Source organism: Papaver somniferum, chromosome 9 (assembly GCF_003573695.1).
Source record: "Papaver somniferum cultivar HN1 chromosome 9, ASM357369v1, whole genome shotgun sequence".
Classification (NCBI taxonomy): domain Eukaryota; kingdom Viridiplantae; phylum Streptophyta; class Magnoliopsida; order Ranunculales; family Papaveraceae; genus Papaver; species Papaver somniferum.
In genome coordinates this window covers 66067666-66081430 of record NC_039366.1, presented here as the reverse complement: position 1 = coordinate 66081430, position 13765 = coordinate 66067666, and the positions used below count along the sequence as shown (strand labels likewise).

Below are 13765 nucleotides of genomic sequence, written 5' to 3'. Positions count from 1 at the left end.
TCTCAAAAATACATTTTATTGAATGAAAAATTGAGATTGCGAAATGCAAATACAATATGATGATATACGAGAACTTCGCAGAGATAATAAATTCTACAAAAGACAATCAGAGAACAATGACAAAAAGAAAGGGGCGAACCTTTATGGCGTACACCCTAGTTCGTGAATAAAATTTCGCAAGAGGAAATGTAAGACCTAAAGTACGTCATATAAGGGGGTACCTGTTGCATGGCTCAGGGAAAGGCTACACCGCCACCGGAACCTGAGTCATGGAGATTTGGGGTCAATAAAGCCCATCCGGGAGAGGCACCTTGGATTCTCAGCTTAAGCATATGACTTAGGTTGGGCGACTAAGGTAATAAGGACTCTCCCAAGGAGTGCAGAATCTGACCAAGGCGCCGAGGTACACGGTTGAGTCAAGAGTGCCAGGGGCGTCTGGAGCGTACCTTGCCATTCTTGACAAGTCTTGGCTTATACTGCACTCGGCCCGAAGAAAACCCCACTTAGGGTGCAGTCTCGTAACCATAAACCCTATAGGTAAAAGGGATAAAGGCTGCGAAAACAACTGGTTGTTGTTAAGACCGGATGGGAGGAGCCAACCTTGTATGGTAGAGGTACGCCTCCTTGAAGGGGCAACCAGGGGGAGATAAGGGCGGCACCCTCCATTAGGGAGCTGATAAGTGTCTTAAGACGCAAATGTCATGAGGCTTTTTACTCGCAAGGGTATTAAGGCTTGTCATATTTGTGCGACAATCCTGAAGAGGCAATAATACTAAAGAGAAAGATAAGACGAGATCAATGGGTTTTCGCATGAAAGTGCGAAGACGTCCTGCGATTTCGTCGCAACGACAATGTCATGGGGCTTTATTTTCGCAAGAATATTTAGGCCTGTCATATTGTCGCAACAATCCTGAAGAGGCAATAATACAAAAGAAAAAGTTAAGACAAGATCAATGGGTTTTTGCATGAAAATGCAAGGACGTCCTGCGATTTTGTCGCAATGACAAGAGGTGGCATAATAAGACCTTTAACTAGGAAGGAAAAAAGACCACACAAGAATGAAATTTTGAAAAGAATCAAAATTCACTTCGCATATGATTGCGAAATTATACAAAAAAACTGCGAAGCTGAGGCACAAAATAAGAGAAATCTGCAAAATCTCTCATTTGAATACAAATAACAGAGGCAAGTATGGGAATGAATGAAATCAAAAAATGTTATTTGTCTCCACATGATAAATTTACGCAGAAAGTTAAAAATTGATGATTATATTGATTAACTATATTGCAAGGAAGAATTGTTTTAATGAATGCAGGTCAAAATAAAAGAAACTTATATATTAAGGAATATGGGGAACCAAGAGAATTCGCAAGTATACGAAAAGAAGGAATAAATGTACAAGTGTTACAGAAGATCAAAAAAAGAAACAAAGACTACTTCTTAGTTGATTCTTCATCATCTTCATCAGATTTGCTCTCTTCTTCATCCTCATCAGAACCTTTACCTCCATCAGAATCTTCATCACCATCAGATTCTTCATCATCAGCTTCACTATCAGAAATGATCAGACTAGGGGTGTTCTTTGGGATCTCCTCTGAGAGAAAAGGATAACCGAAGTGAGGGATACTATGGTTATTGCAAACCATTTGAATAGTTTGATTGCGAAAATGCAGAGCGTCATTCTTAAAGTTCGCAACAGTGATCTTGAATTGATTCTTCAATCTAGAATATTTATCGTTTCGAGAAGAAAGACTCTTTACGAGTTCCCCTTCTCAGCTTCAAGTTCTTCAATTCTGTGGAGATATCTACTCTCAGAACCTGCGAACAAAAGACAATCAATTAATAATTTAATGATAACTCAAAAGAGACAAAAGACTAGTAAAAAAGAACAGTTGGTGACCTTCTCTGTCAGAAATCATATCTCTAATCAAGGCTGTATGCTCAGCTTGGAGACTAATATTTACTCCTAAATCCTTTCTGGCATCATCTAAGATTTTCGCAGCCCAAGCGAACTCATCATCATTATTTATGAGAAGACGAGAACGAACTTGGTTTTCTCTCTCGCTAAGACACATTTTGACGATTGGCTTCATCTCGTTCAAGTTGAACCTCAAGAAGGTCTCTTGGAATTTCGCCAAAGCCTTAACACCTTGATCAGAGATACGATCTTTATCATCTATAAGTTTGCTAATCTTGGTTCTTAATTTATTGATCTTCTCTTTAGAATTGAGATAAAAACGTTTAAATTGGTTGGCTAAACCTAAACTAGATCTATGATCAATCTCTAAGAGGCGAAATTTGGATTTAAGTTCATTCAAAGACAGAGATGAAATTTTATCATTAGAGAAACTATTCAAAGATTTATTAAGATGTTCAAGAAGAGTGTCATTATCTAGGGCATCGGGAAATGAACGAAGAAGAGTGGCTTCATCAGAAAGACCATAAATGTCTGCAAAAAGGATTAATCAAATAAGATAAGACAATAGGATGAATGAATGAAAGGAAAGGAGAAAAATTGCATACCATAGAGCTGATCATTAGTTTTTGAAGAGTAGAAATTTTGTTCCTTTGCGAAGAAGTGTCGGTTTCCAGTTGTTTGTTCTTCTCGCGAAGACCTTTAACTTCAGCTTCTAATTGTTCGTTCTTCTCACGAAGACCCTTAGCTTCAGTTTCCAGTTCTTCATTCTTCGTACGAAATTGAAGATTCTTCTTTTCAAGAATTTCGCGTCTCCTCTCCAAATCTGAGGCAACAGCGAAAGAAGCTTTTCCAGCCTGCGAAGAAAATACAAAAAATAATTAAAATAAAAAGAAATTTTGAGTCACAATAATGAAGAAGTAAAAAGACGAAGGCATACCAAACTATTGAGAGAATTTAGGAAGCTAGGAGTCACTGATCTGGAGACCCCACGAAGAGAACTATCACCATCCAACAAAGGAGTATCGCAAATAGTTGCGAGAGCTTTGCATGTACTGGCGAGGCAATTATCTCCATCCCTTGCCAAGAATCAGAGAAGATACCAGATAACTGTGCCATAGAGGATTCAGGTGGAGAATCTTTATTCGCAGCAGAGTCGTCATCATCATCTTTGTTGTCTTCATCATCTTCAGAACCATCAGGGAAATGAACATCTGAAGGAGGAGGAGAATTCCCTCTCTTTCTTTTCTTTGAAGAGGATGCAGATGATTTTCCTTTGCGAAGAATATCTTTACCCTTATCACCAGCCGTCGCAGCTTTGGTGGGTTCTTCTACTTCAGCAATAACCTTCACACACAAATGAAAATAAGAAATAGAGGCAACAATATATTATTTAAAATCATAAAATAATATTTCTTACCTCATCTGTGTATGAGCGAATAGCTAGCAAGGTATTGGCTTTCCCAGTCCTGCGGTAGCTATCTTTCAGTTTCTGGATCTGTACAATGTCGCAAGAATCAGCGAACAAAAGAGTAAATATAAATAAAGAAACATAAAGTGGGCGAAATTGGAAGAAATATACCTCTTTCACTTTATCATGCCAAGAGAATACCCAGGGTCGATAAGCGGTGAGATTCGCAGGAATGACATTAGAACCAGCAATATAGGGTCCTTTCAGCATCAAGGGGAAGACGCACCATTTATCATCTTTGGATCGGCGAGGGGTTTTATTTATTCCAGAATTCCAATCAATGTCATGCATGAGCATTTTATCTTCAGCAATAACATCCTTCCTTTTCAAGCGAACACCCCAGCGAGTATTCTCCTTCTTCATAGATATTAGTTCATAATTTTCGAAGAAATTCGCTACTGTGTACTTCTTAGCGATTATCTCCAAGTCTGCAAATTTAGGATCCCTAAGCTCTTTAGGATAAAGAGATCCTTTACCAGCACCGCGATTAGCAAACTCCAATATCAGACGGATGCAATCCCCACTTAATTGGAAGATAGCTCGTGAAAAATTCAAATGAGCAAGAATTTCATAAAATAGAGGAATGTCAGGGTTATAAAGAGGAATAGGGAGACCTGAGAGAATTTGACCCATCGAGACTATGATTTTCTGATCAGCAAAGTGATGATCAGAGAAAAGTTTAATGGAAAGAATTGATTTGGAACTTTCACCAGGAATGGTAGAAAGTGTGAAACCTCTCTCGGCAAGATCTTTTTGAACTTCCTTCAAGGTTTTCTCATGCTTTTGACCGCTTGGAGGAATATTTGAATACAAAGTATGGGAATGAATAAAGAATTAAGAAGATTGAAGAAAGAAGATAGAAGAAAAATTACAGTAGAGGAATTTACGGAGAAAATGATGAAGTTGCAGAGAAGATAAAAAGAGAGTAGAAAGAGAGAAAAGGAGAGTAAGAAAGAGTATATATAGAGGAAATTTTTTCGAGAAGAGAAACACAATTAAGGCGAAAAGACGTGAACGGTTGAGAAGCAGCGGTTACAGAAGACGTGTCAAGAAACAAATGGAAGAAAAGATACGTGTAATAAATGCAGGATACGAAGAGATGGATAACTGCGGCATTTCTCATATCTTCGCAGAGACGACATGAGAAGAGGCAAGATGTAGGATCAGAATCTCGCAGCTGCAACACTTCAGTGAAATTATTAATAACATAACACAACAATATCGCAAAGCAATTTCAGAAACGACATAATAAACGACATCGGCTAAATCATGAGAAAAATATGATGGACTTGCGAAAATTAGGAAGTGTGCGAGATTAATATTTGTAAGGTTACGAGAATATCGCAAGCCATATCCGAAAATAAAAGACAGATTAGCTGTCATCCACTATGTAATTCCCTATAAATAGCCGTTCAGTTGTAAAGGAAGGGGGGAGATTTTTTTAGAGAGAGGAATAAAAAACAATTAGGAGAGAGAAAATCAAGAGTGGTTGTTGTTCTTAATCCCTTTATCTTTTCTTGTAAGATTGTTCAAAGATTCATCAATAAAATTAAGATTGTTAATCCAAAAATGAGTTGAATGTTAATGAAATCTTGTGAGGGGTGTAGTGTAGGATTTCCTGCAACTACACTGAATGCCGAAATAAATAAATCAAAAAAACAAATGGATTCATGTTAGAAACTCTAAATTAGTTTAGTTTAGTATGTGATGGTGATAAAGATGAGAGAACAACAAATAAAGTGACAATTTTCTCTATACAACATGAATGATTCAGAACAGAAGTTCATAAATTAGATCAACTCTTTTTTAGGGCATATTATGGGAATCTTGTATGTGAATCATACAACAAAATTTTAAAAATTACATTTTTTGAAGCTTGTTTTTTTTACATGTATCTAAGTCCATCTTCTTGTACAGATGACCTTGGCATATACATTTCACTATGTGAGGCATTATTCGGATTTTCTTCATACATCTTGTACTTGAATTATTCCATTTTAATTGTTTGATGTGTGGGATTTCAACTATTTTGTTTTTTGACCTAGATTCCATCCAAGTTGACACTGTGTTTTCGTTGTAAATGTTCTTTTAATTTTAACATCTTATGTTTTTGTCGTGTTCTTAGTTTCCGTCCATTTTTTCTTTGCTCTTCATATCCATGGTTTGTGAAAACACTCCTTAATATATATTATTTGTATATTTGCTCAGGTACTTGTTTTCATACCAATGAAACCACTTCTTTGTCTTTGTGTTTTTTCTTTATGTTATTTTTTTTGAAAACAATATTTGAAAAACAGGAATTGTTTACCTTTTTAGTGTAGGCAAGATGTTCTTTAGTTGTTTTTTTATGACACCATTCTCAATCTCTATATCTTCTATGAACTTATTTTCAATTAAATCAGCTTCAAGCATTTTACCTTCTTTAAATTCAATGATTTATATGGGATGATATCGACATTAGCATTATAAATACTATTACCATGTGGACAACCTGACAGTCAAGATTGCTCAGAATTTTTTTCTCCTGCATGAAATGGTATCCCCTTATAAATCGTAAAATCAAATTGCTCTTGTCATCTTCTACATATTTAATAATGATCTCATGGCTAGCCTAACTTCCATCTTTTCCAGCTTGCAGATGGTCTGACAACATTACTTTAGTTAGAGATAAGGAATGCAAAAACAGGTTCGGAAAGCGAAAATGATTAATGTACCAAAGAAATCTCTCGAGATTTATCCCGGTAGACTGCCAACATTTATCCGGCTATCATAATGATAGAGCAGCTGGCCATCCCTCTTTGGAGATATCTCCGTCAAATTCTTTGATGAGTTTAGAATTGTTCTTGGAAATGTTTGTTTATGACAGGGTTTCATATTATCCAAAGCAGTGCAATGATAATTGAGGCAAGAATAGCCAAATAGAAAAAGTGATAGTAACCCTTTTCTTGAAACAATGGGTATAAATATTCAAATTGTCATGTCAAGCCTCTTATTATATATGTTACACCTAGGGACGTATAGTTTCCATAGCAAGTAGAGACTCTCCTGCCAGAACACAAATGACTGAACTACTGAAATGAATAGTAGACTACCAAAAAATATCAATATGAATATAATCTCTAATATCATGATGAAGTACAAAGAAAATTCACAATATTCATTGCTTGGGTTATTATAAAAGTAACACAAACTGTTTAGGAAAAATAGAAATTTCAAGAATAATGTAGTCATGCTAAAAAGCTGTGTTAATGCTTGTACCATATAGTCCATGCATTATTTTTTTATCACTTCTTACTGCGGAAGAAACAGTTTTCAAAATTACCTGCACTTGGGACAAAATGACACATAAAATAAGCCAGAAACATATGTGGTCAAGAGAAGTCCATTCAAAGCCCAGATCTGTAGACTTACAATTCGGGCTGTTATCGCAAGTGAGGAGATACTACTCATTGTTGTATCTCCATCATTCGAGACTTGCCTCTACTTCCTTAGCAAAATTTATGCAATTCTAGAGACTACCAAGGGATGGATACCACTATAACGCAAGTTTTCAGCTCAAACCATTTTACAATGGCTCTTGCCCAAGAGGTATGCCAACCTGCAATACAAACATGCCACCTCCTCTATCACCAACAAAAGAACTCTCATCAAACATGTAGAAGCTTTCCTACCAAGAAAATCAAAACAGACCCTGATAAATTAAGAGAACAAAACAAATGACACATGAAAGCCGATTGTAAATTACCTTCCTTCCAAGATCTCTTTATGATATGAAGATATTAAAAACATAGCTACATCAGACTAATTCACTTATAAAAATATAAGCAAATCTTAAATCAATTTCTTTATGATCAGTTTAAAAGATATATTAAGGCAACGGTTATGTGAAAGTTAGTACGTATTGAAAAAGTTGATTTCATGGGATCTGAACACCAATATACAGAAGTACATGGACAGATGTACTATATACGCCATTCGCTAAATTCTTCATATTAGTTACATTAAGACCTTCCACAATACCCTAAATAAAGAAACTCGGTAATGAATGGAGATATAATGATCTGCATATTTAAAAAATAACATTTGATTTTTAGACATTATATAATCAGAATTCTTCCGCCGAAGGAACTTGCTATGTGTGAGACTAATTATAAGGAAAACCGAAAGATAAACTTAATTGCAGGATTAATCGAATGAAAACCTGAACCGATGTGTTAATTGATTCAGTTTCGTAACTATGTAGATCGTATTCCTCATGCTTGGCCAATTCTTTAAGCCTATGCTTATCTAAAACGTAGAGACAACCTTTATCGTTGACATATCATAGATCTCCCCGTCTTTATCCATCCTTCTGAATCCATAGTTGATGGGATCCTTTTTGCTTATTCGGCAACATATCCCATATAGAGATAGACAATCGATGTCGCAATTAACACATAAATGTCCTGATAACATATTTCAACACTAATTTTCACATGAATCTAGCCTCAGGCCTCTTTAACAATGAGGATACCTATGGAAACCCCCTGTCTTCCCTCTTCCACAACTTTTTATCCAAATGAGTAAGAATAAAATTTGTGAGAGAAAGTTCTCCACCCATAGCATTATCGAATATTATCCTAGAGATTTTGACTGAGTCATTAATGGATCGTACTAAATTAACATCAACTACACATAAATTAAAGATGACACTATGAGAAGAAAAATGAAAAAAAATGCAGGTATGCACTGTGCTTACAATGAATAAAACCTTTATCCCATGGAAGTGTCTCTCCTCTCCATTGAAACCCCAATTATCTCCACTGATAATGTGATCAGAACTCCTGATACAATAAAATCTCCAATGGGAGAATGAAAATTACTAATCCAGCGTATGTTAGGTTGCGTAATACTTGCCTCTTCCCAGCTTCTTTTTCCAGTTTTTGAATTATTATTTCCATGGTATATTTCCCAATTCGGTACGCATCTATTGATATTGGAAATTCCATACTTAGCACAACATAACACATGAAATGACAAATATTACTAAAACGCAAGGTTTGAGATTGCTGAAAGTCACCTGGTTTTTTCTTATAGTATCCACCTTTTTAAAATCTAGGTATCTGGAACCAAGTGCTACGTACACATAGCATAGACCAAGTGCAAGGGGTAACTCCTGCTAAAAATGTCCAAAATATATTTCAACCGCAGTCATTAAAAGTCAACCACATGCATGGAAAAAAAATCAAGGAAAAGGGAACTCCTACCTCATCAGCAAAGCAAAAAATGGATTGTTGATCAAGCAATCTCTCTCGTATGTGTTATGTCCATGATAACCTCCTCAATGTTTGTATGAGTAACCTCCTAATTGTTGTACAGATAAGAGCCTAATGCCTCATGAAAACAGTCGAGCATCACGTTGAGATTCAGTAGCATATAGAACCTAAATTTGAAGGAAACCTAAAAATAAGAAGACAAAATTAGTAGTATTTTCAGATCTGTATTTTACTTTTCTGACTTACTACAACATGCATTTTGGGTTCCATAGGTGTTCACTTAAGAATAGAAAATAGGGAACTGTGATCCAGAAGATCCATCCAAGGAGTTGACTCTTGTAGATAAATCTTTAGTTGGGATCTTCCTGTCCCTTTTCTTGATTGGCGAATGAATGACGGGGATTGAACCTGAGGATTATGGATTCACAATCCACTCATAGATGGGAAAATTAATTACGGTGTTCACTTAATTTTCTTTAGCAGTAACCAATATAAAAACTGCATATAAAGGAACCTAATGCCCCTAGAAAACAGTAGAGCAACAAATTCACATAAAAAATTATGTTAGCCAGATTATTCATAGTCCTGTGAGCATATCCTGCAATGTGGCAACATGCACAAAGTGTCGAACTTACTATATATGACCATCTCAGTTCCTGCAATAATCTATATATAAGCATCTCAGTTCCTGCAATAATCAAAATAGTGAAGACTGTTAAACATGCATCTCGCGGTTTCCCAGCACCTTATCGTTTGTAACTCTAGTTCCAAAAATACGCACATGTACACACACAGAGACAATAGCTAGGTATTAGTGAATCAAATTCAACATCATATAATGATATAAAGAGCAAACCTTACACCAGCAACAATTACAAATGGTATCATGTAAAGCAGTGAGATAGTTGTACGACCACTCATAAAAATAATAGAGCATCTTAATTGCATTGATAATTTCATGAATAAGTAAAACTATGTGACTAACTGATTTGCAATTGTCTTAAATCCGAATGAAGATACGTCAAAAAACTACGTTACCATACCATCAACCACTATTCTTTTTATCGGAGAGACATAAATACCACTTCGGTACATTTTTCATTATACTGTAAACTCAACCTATTTAAAAAAGTAGAAATAACCTATATTTATCGTGGATTTTTAAATTAGTTACTGCCAAGTCACGATGTATTCAGTTACAAACAAATTAACTACGAAAACAGATGCTAGACAATAGACAGTACAACTTACCATCATGATCCGCAAACCCGTGTTTACTCTCCAGTCTCTATTGTTCTGCACTCTATATAACTAACATGGATATTAAGAATGATAATATTGTTACCTTCGCTGAGATATTACCATTTCTCTTAGCATCTTCTCTAATTGCCTTCTTCACAACTTTCCCTTCTCCCTCCACTTGTCAAACATCCGACTCCAAACAGTACAAACAGCAATCTCAAGTGCTAAAAATATGCACATGCACACACAGTAGCTAGGGATGAGTGGATCAAATTCAAAATCATATAATGGGAAAATTAGGCGTATGGAAGTATCCACTATCACATAATTTATGATATCTTATGATTTGTGACCCAATAATCACAAAGCCAATATGTTTCCCCATCATCTGTAAAAGAACTACTATACTTCTATCATTCATATCAATTTTGTGTAATTTATATAACTACTTGTAAGTTAGTGTAAAGCGTACAAATAACAAAACAGTTACTACCGAGGACTGAATCTGGTGTGAATCGAACACACAACCTTCTAACTTGATGTCAGACGCATTACCGTTGTGCCACAGACTCATTCATTAATGGACCATTTTGGTCAATGAAACTTTGTTCTAAAAGAAATTAAACATGTCAAAATTCAAAATTTGAATGGCCAATCTAGCAAACAAAACAAAAATCTTAGACACATGGATTATGAACTAATGTAGAATAAAATCGTACAAATTTCCAGCTTACGCTGTTATAATCCTGAAAGTTCTAATAATCCTGAAAATTCTAAAATATCTAATTTTAACTCCAGCGATAATTATGAGAGAAATCCACAAAATTCTCAATCTAACAGCTCAAGCATATAAGGCAAGGGTTTTGTTCCTAACCTGAGCAACATGAAGTCCACAGTACAGTAATATAAAGTCCATTTACCTGGAAGGCCAACCCCATATATACTTCGTTTTTCTTTCACTTTTCAAATTGGTGGTGATAGCTTGTAAGTCAGAACCTGGCGGGCCAGTCCCATATAGTATATTATCTTTATTTATCTTTCGCTTTTCAAAGTGGTGGTGATAGCTTGTGAGTCATAACCGAGAGTGATGCCTGATATCTGCAATAAATAATTGGATATTAAAAAATAAAGGAAATATTGGATGCAAACAATGCATAGAGATGATACTGTCTAAAAATCCAGTGAGTGCGATGGTTGCAGTTTAAATTTCTGGAAGCTATTTACGTACTGAACTATACACTTGTAAAGATAGCCACAAATTTTCTCAACTTTTGATTCAATAGTGGGACCAAACTCCCTTGGCCGCAAGAAAGTATTAACATCAATTACAACAAAACCCTAGAATTGCACAATCTGTTAGTGACATTATATATTCCACTCAGGCTCAATTACCCAAAGGATTTGCAGAATAATAACATCATGGTCCTAATAAGATATGTCAGCAACTATCTCAAGGATATACTGAGTACATAAATCTCAATAGAAGAAACGTATTTTCCTTGAGATGGGAGAAAGAGGCATGCTTCATTTGATGAGTACTAACCATATGAAACATCTACACTTTTATTAAATATTGAATCTCTCGGAAGTATGAGGGGAGCACAAAAAAAAAAGATGTAACTATGTGATTAAGTAAATACATGAGAAATAAATCTTACACTAACTTTCAGGAAATGTTGGAGATATGTTCCAGTGTCATCAGAAACTTTAGTCTAGCAATTTTCCTAATGTGACATATTTTCCTGCAAATACTTAAGACACAATCCCGTATACTAAACCAACATAAAATTTTAACGACATTCAAAAATTGAGATAACAGATTACCTTCAGCACGGAGGGTGATATTCCAAGTTGTGCAAAAAGTAGTTTTATACACTTGACGAACTGAATCAGAGAAACAAAAACGTTTTCAAGAATGTCTAATCCTACTTTGGTTGGATTACAAACAAAACCCAGTTCAGAGGTAGACTTTCTAAACCTAAGAGTATACAAAGATGGAGTTTATTCACCCATGAGTGACTTTTTTGGTCCTAGATCAGTCTTCTCGGAACCTGTAGTTGTCATTATATTGTTTAATTAAAAATAAGAATCAAAAATAATGGAGAACTGAACAAAAACAGTACACTAGGAAAATACATCTGGTAATATGATTATATGAGATTTCATACCGTCCATACCCACAGTCATATAAATACACAACAACCAATAAGTTAAAATAATTGAAGACTAAAGAGTGCCTGGGTTTGTTATTCAAGATAAAAGAGTGATATGCTTGCGCCAAATTGTAAATTGATGGGGAAAAAATTATCCCGTTTGTCCCCCTCGAAACTTACAGGTATTAGATTGAATAGGAATTGGAAACCGCCAGTACCCGTGAATGCTCCTCCATTGACCCTCTCATCTTAGAGTATTTCGCCTGGGGGAAATGGAAAAACGTCTTTAACTGTTGACATCCTTCACACAGGAAATCATGATATCAAAAAAGAAGGTACACCAAATTTATCGGGCAGCGAGACCAATGACCCTTTCTAGAATAATGCAGAATGTTAAGCAATGGGAGTAAGCAAGCAAAATAATCCTAAAGAATTTCCAATATGAAGGGCAAGCATGACACTAAATTTATATTTCTATAATCTCTTCTGAGAAAATGAGCAGTTTATATAACCCTGATCAAGAGTGAAGCGTGGATTACACATCCTTTCTTCTTTAACTTTAATTCAGAGCACACTCATAATTAGGGCTGCACAAACGTCGGTTCGGTGCGGTTTCATGCCAAACCGAACACCTAACCGCATATAGAACGGTTTTGAAACAGAAAACCGTAACCGAACTGTGCTACTGTCGGCTCGGTTTTTAACCGCACCGAATCAGATCGGTTTTTGACCAGTTTCAATCGGTTAAAACCGTCTATTTAGGTATTCCTCCTTCAACAATAATTTTCTTATTCCGATCATGATCGTTAGCTAAACTAGCAAGTTCATTTGCAGCCTCAACATCATATACACACCCTGTGTGAAACAGTAATATAAGACCAAACTAATGATAAACACTTAATATCATAAACACCACAGGAGGCCATGAACGAGAATCAATTGAATTGAAACCATATACACTTAATATCATGAAGGAGAAGGATTGTATAGCAGAGTTTTAGGATGATTAAACTACAAGAGGCCATGGGAGTATTCAACCACAAAATCCCAATCGTATATACAGAGAATTGATAACCAAAAATACTAATGGATACAGGGAATTGATAACAAAAAAAAATTATGAATACAGGGAATTGATAATCAAAAATAATGTATCAATTACTAAAAAACATTGAATTCAAACTAGTTCAATTACTGACTAACCAAACTGGATCTAAAATCACAATCGTTTAATCTGAGAACCCCCAATTTGAAATCTAGGGTTCCATTATCCTTGTGGTTTGATGGTAAATAGATACTTTATACTTCTGAAGTTGTGATTCTGATTAGTAATAAGAGGAACAAAAGGAAGATGGTGACTAAGATGAAAAGAAGAAGAAAGTGTTGCAGTTGCTACTTCTCATGGAGATGGAAATGGTGCTGTTCTTGTCTGTGGTTGTAAGAAATGAAGAAGAAAGACGATGGAAAAGAGGCAAAGGCGGAGATAGAGATGTTAGGGTTAGGTCTATTTAGGTTTATAATTAACTTAGTTGACGGCTAGGATCTAATTAAATCAATGGAAGAAAATGATCGGTTATACGGTGCGGTTACTGTACGGTTACGGGTGAAACCGATAACCGATCCAAAAATCTAACGGTTACCAAAATTAAAATCGTGACCTACCGTTGGATTATCGGTTCGGTGCGGTTACGGTTCGATTTGTTGCGGTTGCGGTTCGATTTCTGTGCAG

The 13765-nt window shown here is 35.7% G+C and overlaps 1 long non-coding RNA gene across 9 annotated transcripts; it reads right to left on the bottom strand.

Annotated features, from left to right (window-relative positions):
* Nucleotides 1-6554: 6554 nt before the first annotated feature.
* On the bottom strand, nucleotides 6555-13511 carry LOC113310999. 9 transcript variants are annotated; one of them, XR_003341504.1, is made up of 6 exons: nucleotides 13240-13511; nucleotides 11542-12299; nucleotides 8633-10981; nucleotides 8446-8541; nucleotides 6798-8352; nucleotides 6555-6708 (listed from the first exon to the last, which is right to left on the bottom strand). It is a non-coding gene; the product is annotated as an uncharacterized LOC113310999 (long non-coding RNA). The 9 variants fall into 9 exon arrangements; XR_003341506.1 differs by lacking the exon at nucleotides 6555-6708 and having other exon boundaries at nucleotides 6755-7053; nucleotides 8125-8352; XR_003341507.1 differs by lacking the exon at nucleotides 6555-6708 and having other exon boundaries at nucleotides 6755-6984; nucleotides 8125-8352.
* Between the last annotated feature and the right edge of the window lie 254 nt (nucleotides 13512-13765).